Source organism: Salmo salar, chromosome ssa17, assembly GCF_905237065.1.
Source record: "Salmo salar chromosome ssa17, Ssal_v3.1, whole genome shotgun sequence".
NCBI lineage: Eukaryota > Metazoa > Chordata > Actinopteri > Salmoniformes > Salmonidae > Salmo > Salmo salar.
Window position 1 is genome coordinate 67,701,322 of NC_059458.1, and position 6,000 is coordinate 67,707,321.

Here is a 6,000-nt window from a genome sequence, read left to right on the forward strand (position 1 = left end):
CCCTGTCACCTCAGGGACTTGATCCAGCAACCTTTCAGTTACTGGCCCAACACTGTAACCACTAGGCTGCCTGCCGCCCAAATAGACAATAGATAAACACAGTCTGCTTAAACTAATAACACACAAACAATTATACGTTTTCATGTCTTTATTGAACACACCATGTAAACATTCACAGTGCAGGGTGGAAAAAGTATGTGAACCCTTGGATTTAATAACTGGTTCACCCTTCTTTGGAAGCAACAACCTCAACCAAACGTTTTCTGTAGTTGCGTATCAGACCTGCACAACGGTCAGGAGGAATTTTGGACCATTCCTCTTTACAAAACTGTTTCAGTTCAGCAATATTCTTGGGATGTCTGGTGGGAACCGCTCTCAAGGTCATGCTACTGCATCTCAATCAGGTTGAGGTCAGGACTCTGACTGGGCCACTCCAGAAGGCGTATTTTCTTCTGTTGAAGCCATTCTGTTGTTGATTTACTTCTGTGTTTTGGGTTGTTGTCTTGTTGCATCACCCAACTTCTGTTGAGCTTCAATTGGCGGACAGATAGCCTTACATTCTCCTGCAAAATGTCTTGATAAACTTGGGAATTCATTTTTTCCGTCAATGATGGCAAGCTGTCCAGGCCCTGAGGCAGCAAAGCAGCCCCAAACCATGATGCTCCCTACACCATACTTTACAGTTGGGATGAGGTTTTGATGTTGGTGTGCTGTGCCTTTTTTTCTCCACACATAGTGTTGTGTGTTCCTTCCAAACAACTCAACTTTAGTTTCATCTGTCCACAGAATATTTTGCCAGTAGTGCTGTGGAACAACCAGGTGCTCTTTTGCGAACTTCAGACGTGCAGCAATGTCCTCAACTGACAGCTTCATTAAATAGTACCCGCAAAACACTAGCCTCAACGTCAACAGTGAAGAGGCGACTCCGGGATGTTGTCCTTCGAAACACAGTTGCAAAGAAAAAGACATATCTCAGACTGGCCAATAAAAAGAAAAGACTAAGATGGGCAAAATAACACAGACACTGGACAGAGGAACTCTGCCAAGAAGGCCAGCATCCCGGAGTCGCTTCTTCACTGTTGACATTGAGACTGGTGTTTTGCGGGTACTATTTAATGAACCTGCCAGTTGAGAACTTGTGAGGCATCTATTTTTCAAACTAGACACTCTAATGTACTTGTCCTCTTGCTCAGTTGTGCACCGGGGCCTCCCACTCTTCTTTCTATTCTGGTTTGAGCCAGTTTGCGCTGTTCTGTGAAGGGAGTAGTACACAGCGTTGTACGAGATCTTCAGTTTATTGGCAATTTGTCGCATGGAATAGCCTTCATTTCTCAGAACAAGAATAGACTGACGAGTTTCAAAGAAAGCGCTTTGTTTATTTTGAGCCTGTAATCGAACCCACAAATGCTGATGCTCCAGATACTCAACTAGTCTAAATAAGGCCAGTTGTATTGCTTCTTTAATCAGAATAACAGTTTTCAGCTGTGCTAACATAATTGCAAAAGGGTTTTCTAATGATCAATTAGCCTTTTAAAATGATAAACTTGGATTAGCTAACACAGCGTGCCATTGGAACACAAGAGTGATGGTTGCTGATAATGGGCCTCTGTACGTCCATGTAGATATTCCATTAAAAATCAGACGTCTCCAGCTAAAATAGTCATTTACAACGATAACAATGTCTACACTGTATTTCTGATCAATTTGATGTTATTTTAATGGACATAAAATGTGCTTTTCTTTCAAAAACAAGGACATTTCTAAGTGACCCCAAACTGTTGAACAGTAGTGTACATGTAGGTAGAGTTATTAAAGTGACTATGCATAGATGATAACAACAGAGAGTAGCAGCAGTGTAAAAGAGCGGGGGGTGGGGGGGGGGGGGTGCAAATAGTCTGGGGAGCCATTTGATTAGATGTTCAGGAGTCTTATGGCTTGGGGGTAGAAGCTGTTGACTCGACCTTGGTGCTCCGGCACCGCTTGTCGTACGGAAACTGAGAGAACAGTCTATGACTAGGGTGGCAGGAGTTTAAAAACAATTGTAGGGCCTTCCTCTAACACCACCTCGTATAGAGGTCCTGGGTGGCTTGTTGTTTATTAAGAGGTTGTTTAGTTTAAGAGGTTGTTTAGTTTAAAACTTCTTAGGAATCGGCGTCCCGTCAACGGGACAGTTGTCAATCATGCAGCACCTTGTGTCATGATCGCAGATTTTAGAGAAACAACAAATGTCGGTAAATATGTGTCTTATATCGGCTGAAAGTTTCAATTCTTGTGAATATAACTGCACTGTCCAAATTTTCAGTAGCTATTAATGCGAAAAAATGCCATGCTATTGTTTGAGGAGAGCTCCTAACAACAAAACACTTTTTTCACCACGGTAGGTTTGATAAATTCACCTCTGAAGGTAAAATGTGTTCTTACATTCTGAAATCTTGCTCTGATTTATCATCCAAAGGGTCCCAGAGATAACATGAAGTGTCGTTTTGTTAGGAAAAATCCTTTTTCATATCCTAAAAAGGTCCATGTAGCATGCACGATCGATTTTGTATTTCCACTAGTTCAATTTGCAATGAAAGGAATCTGTGAAAATCTAACCCTAAACATTTAATCTGGTCAAATCACATTTGTATGTATTCCTCAGAGATCCTAGAATGTAACTAGACTTCACTATATCATTAGGGGTGTTGTATATCCTATAGGAGATCATATTTGGTCAGAGAGTGATGCCTTCGTGGCACGCCGATGACGCGGGTGGTCTTCACTTGAACGAATCTAACTTTGTCAAATAAGCACCAATCGGGGTCAAACAAATTTCGCTAGATAGCCAATGAGCTGGGCTTTACGGGAGTATCTGGTATATGTATATGTCGTAAAATGTAGATACTAACCTTTTGCGACAGCATGCCTTTTCCTTTTGGACCAAAATTATAAGAATATTCAGAGTTATGAAGTTATGAAAACTGGTTGTTTTGCAAATGTTGAACTTATAAAATGGCTACTAATACTGGAAAAGCTAAATCAAAGTCAAAATATACAGATTTGACAATATTCTTGCTGAAAAATGTAATATGAATGCAATTATCTCCTTCACGATTTGCCCAAATGTACCTGGGTGATTTCACAATAAATGTCATGTAGTTCGCTCATGCTTCAAGTTATCCGTCTGAAACTTTGCAGATACACTGCTGCCATCTTGAGGACACCATCGGAATTACAACCAGGGTGATGGCTAGAACTCGGACCTTTCTCTTGCATTTCAAAGATGGTGGTAGAAAATAAAACGGTTGGTTTTTTCTTTGTATTTTCTTCTACCAGATCTATTGTGTTGTATTCTCCTACATTCAATTCACATTTCCACAAACTTCAAAGTGTTTCCTTTCAAATGGTACCAAGAATATGCATATTCTTGCTTCAGGGCCTGAGCTACAGGCAGTTAGATTTGGTATGTCATTTTAGTCAAAAATTTTAAGAAAGGGGGCTATCCCTGAGAATGAATTAAGAGGTTGTTTAGTTTGTTATAAGAGGTTGTTTAGTTTGTTAAGAGGTTGTTTAGTTTGTTAAGAGGTTGTTTAGTTTAAAAGGTTGTTTAGTTTGTTAAGAGGTTGTTTAGTTTGTTAAGAGGTTGTTTAGTTTGTTAAGAGGTTGTTTAGTTTGTTAAGAGGTTGTTTAGTTTACGAGGTTGTTTAGTTTGTTAAGATGTTGGTTAGTTTGTTAAGAGGTTGTTTAGTTTAAGAGGTTGTTTAGTTTGTTATAAGAGGTTGTTTAGTTTGTTAAGAGGTTGTTTAGTTTGTTATAAGAGGTTGTTTAGTTTGTTAAGAGGTTGTTTAGTTTGTTAAGAGGTTGTTTAGTTTGTTATAAGAGGTTGTTTAGTTTGTTAAGAGGTTGTTTAGTTTGTTAAGAGGTTGTTTAGTTTGTTAAGAGGTTGTTTAGTTTGTTAAGAGGTTGTTTAGTTTGTTAAGAGGTTGTTTAGTTTACGAGGTTGTTTAGTTTGTTAAGATGTTGGTTAGTTTGTTAAGAGGTTGTTTAGTTTAAGAGGTTGTTTAGTTTGTTATAAGAGGTTGTTTAGTTTGTTAAGAGGTTGTTTAGTTTGTTAAGAGGTTGTTTAGTTTGTTAAGAGGTTGTTTAGTTTGTTAAGAGGTTGTTTAGTTTAAAAGGTTGTTTAGTTTGTTAAGAGGTTGTTTAGTTTAAAAGGTTGTTTAGTTTGTTAAGAGGTTGTTTAGTTTAAGAGGTTGTTTAGTTTGTTAAGAGGTTGTTTAGTTTGTTAAGAGGTTGTTTAGTTTGTTAAGATGTTGTTTAGTTTGTTAAGAGGTTGTTTAGTTTGTTAAGAGGTTGTTTAGTTTAAAAGGTTGTTTAGTTTGTTAAGAGGTTGTTTAGTTTGTTAAGAGGTTGTTTAGTTTAAAAGGTTGTTTAGTTTGTTAAGAGGTTGTTTAGTTTACGAGGTTGTTTAGTTTGTTAAGATGTTGGTTAGTTTGTTAAGAGGTTGTTTAGTTTAAGAGGTTGTTTAGTTTGTTATAAGAGGTTGTTTAGTTTGTTAAGAGGTTGTTTAGTTTGTTAAGAGGTTGTTTAGTTTAAAAGGTTGTTTAGTTTGTTAAGAGGTTGTTTAGTTTGTTAAGAGGTTGTTTAGTTTACGAGGTTGTTTAGTTTGTTAAGAGGTTGTTTAGTTTGTTAAGAGGTTGTTTAGTTTGTTAAGATGTTGGTTAGTTTGTTAAGAGGTTGTTTAGTTTAAGAGGTTGTTTAGTTTGTTAAGACGTTGTTAAGTTTGTAAATAAGTCCATCAGCGCAAACGCAATAATATCATTATCTGCACCCAACATACATTTTTTATAATTCATGACGTCGAAAGGGATCGTTTTTAGTGCCTGGCCCACGCCAATCTTCGAATTCCAAAGCGATATATGTAGCCAGCCATAAAACAAACAACCAACCTGGCTGTTCTCGTTTTCTGACAAGGCCTCGAACCTACCACTCCGGATTAGTTCTGGGAGCCTGGAGAAGAGGGGGCAGAAAAGTGAGGCGAGTGAGAGATTGATGCCTTTCACGTGGTCATGCATTTCATTTATCAATAAAGCTGTCAGCTCTCCACTAACCTGGGTGGGTGTATTCCGGCATTAATCAGAACAAAGGCATCAATCAACAAGCCCATAGCTGCTGCTCGGCACTCCATTACTTTGACCTGAGCAAGGTTGTCCCCTAGCCAAAGTTTGCCGAGTGATGCCACGTTTTGACACGGCACCTTATGAGTGACACGCTCAAGGTTCTCGTATCCACGAGCAAGGAGGAGAGGTGTGTGTGTGAGCATCTCTCTCTCTCTCTCTGTGTGTGTGTGTGTAGGAGATTGAAGTGTATGTATGAGCCATGGGACTTACTCCCTCAGTCCCTCATGTTCCCTTCCCCTGTTAACACGCAGGTCATTATGGGTAGTGGTTTGGGACATCCGTCACAGGCGGGCGGCGGCAGATTGATACGCGCTGCAGCCCTATCCTATTTTCCTCCCCGCTGTTTTTAAGGTCCTCAAGATGTGATTTGGGAAATGGCGTCCTCCAGCCCACTCATCCATCAACTTCCTGTATCCTCCTTAGCCAGAGAGCTGGCTGCACGGCTGGCGCTCCCCATGGAGAGGGTGAACAGGACAGAGAGAGAGAGGAGATCTGGTTGCACGGCCGGCGCTCCCCAGGGAGAGGGTGAACAGGACAGAGAGAGAGAGAGGAGACCTGACTGCACGGCCGGCGCTCCCCAGGGAGAGGATGAACAGGACAGAGAGAGAGAGAGAGAGGAGATGTGGCTGCACGGCCGGTGCTCCCCAGGGAGAGGATGAACAGGACAGAGAGAGAGAGAGAGAGAGAGAGGAGACCTGGCTGCACAGCCGGCGCTCCCCAGGGAGAGGATGAACAGGACAGAGAGAGAGAGAGAGAGAGAGAGGAGACCTGGCTGCACGGCCGGCGCTCCCCAGGGAGAGGATGAACAGGACAGAGAGAGAGAGAGAGGAGACCTGGCTGCACG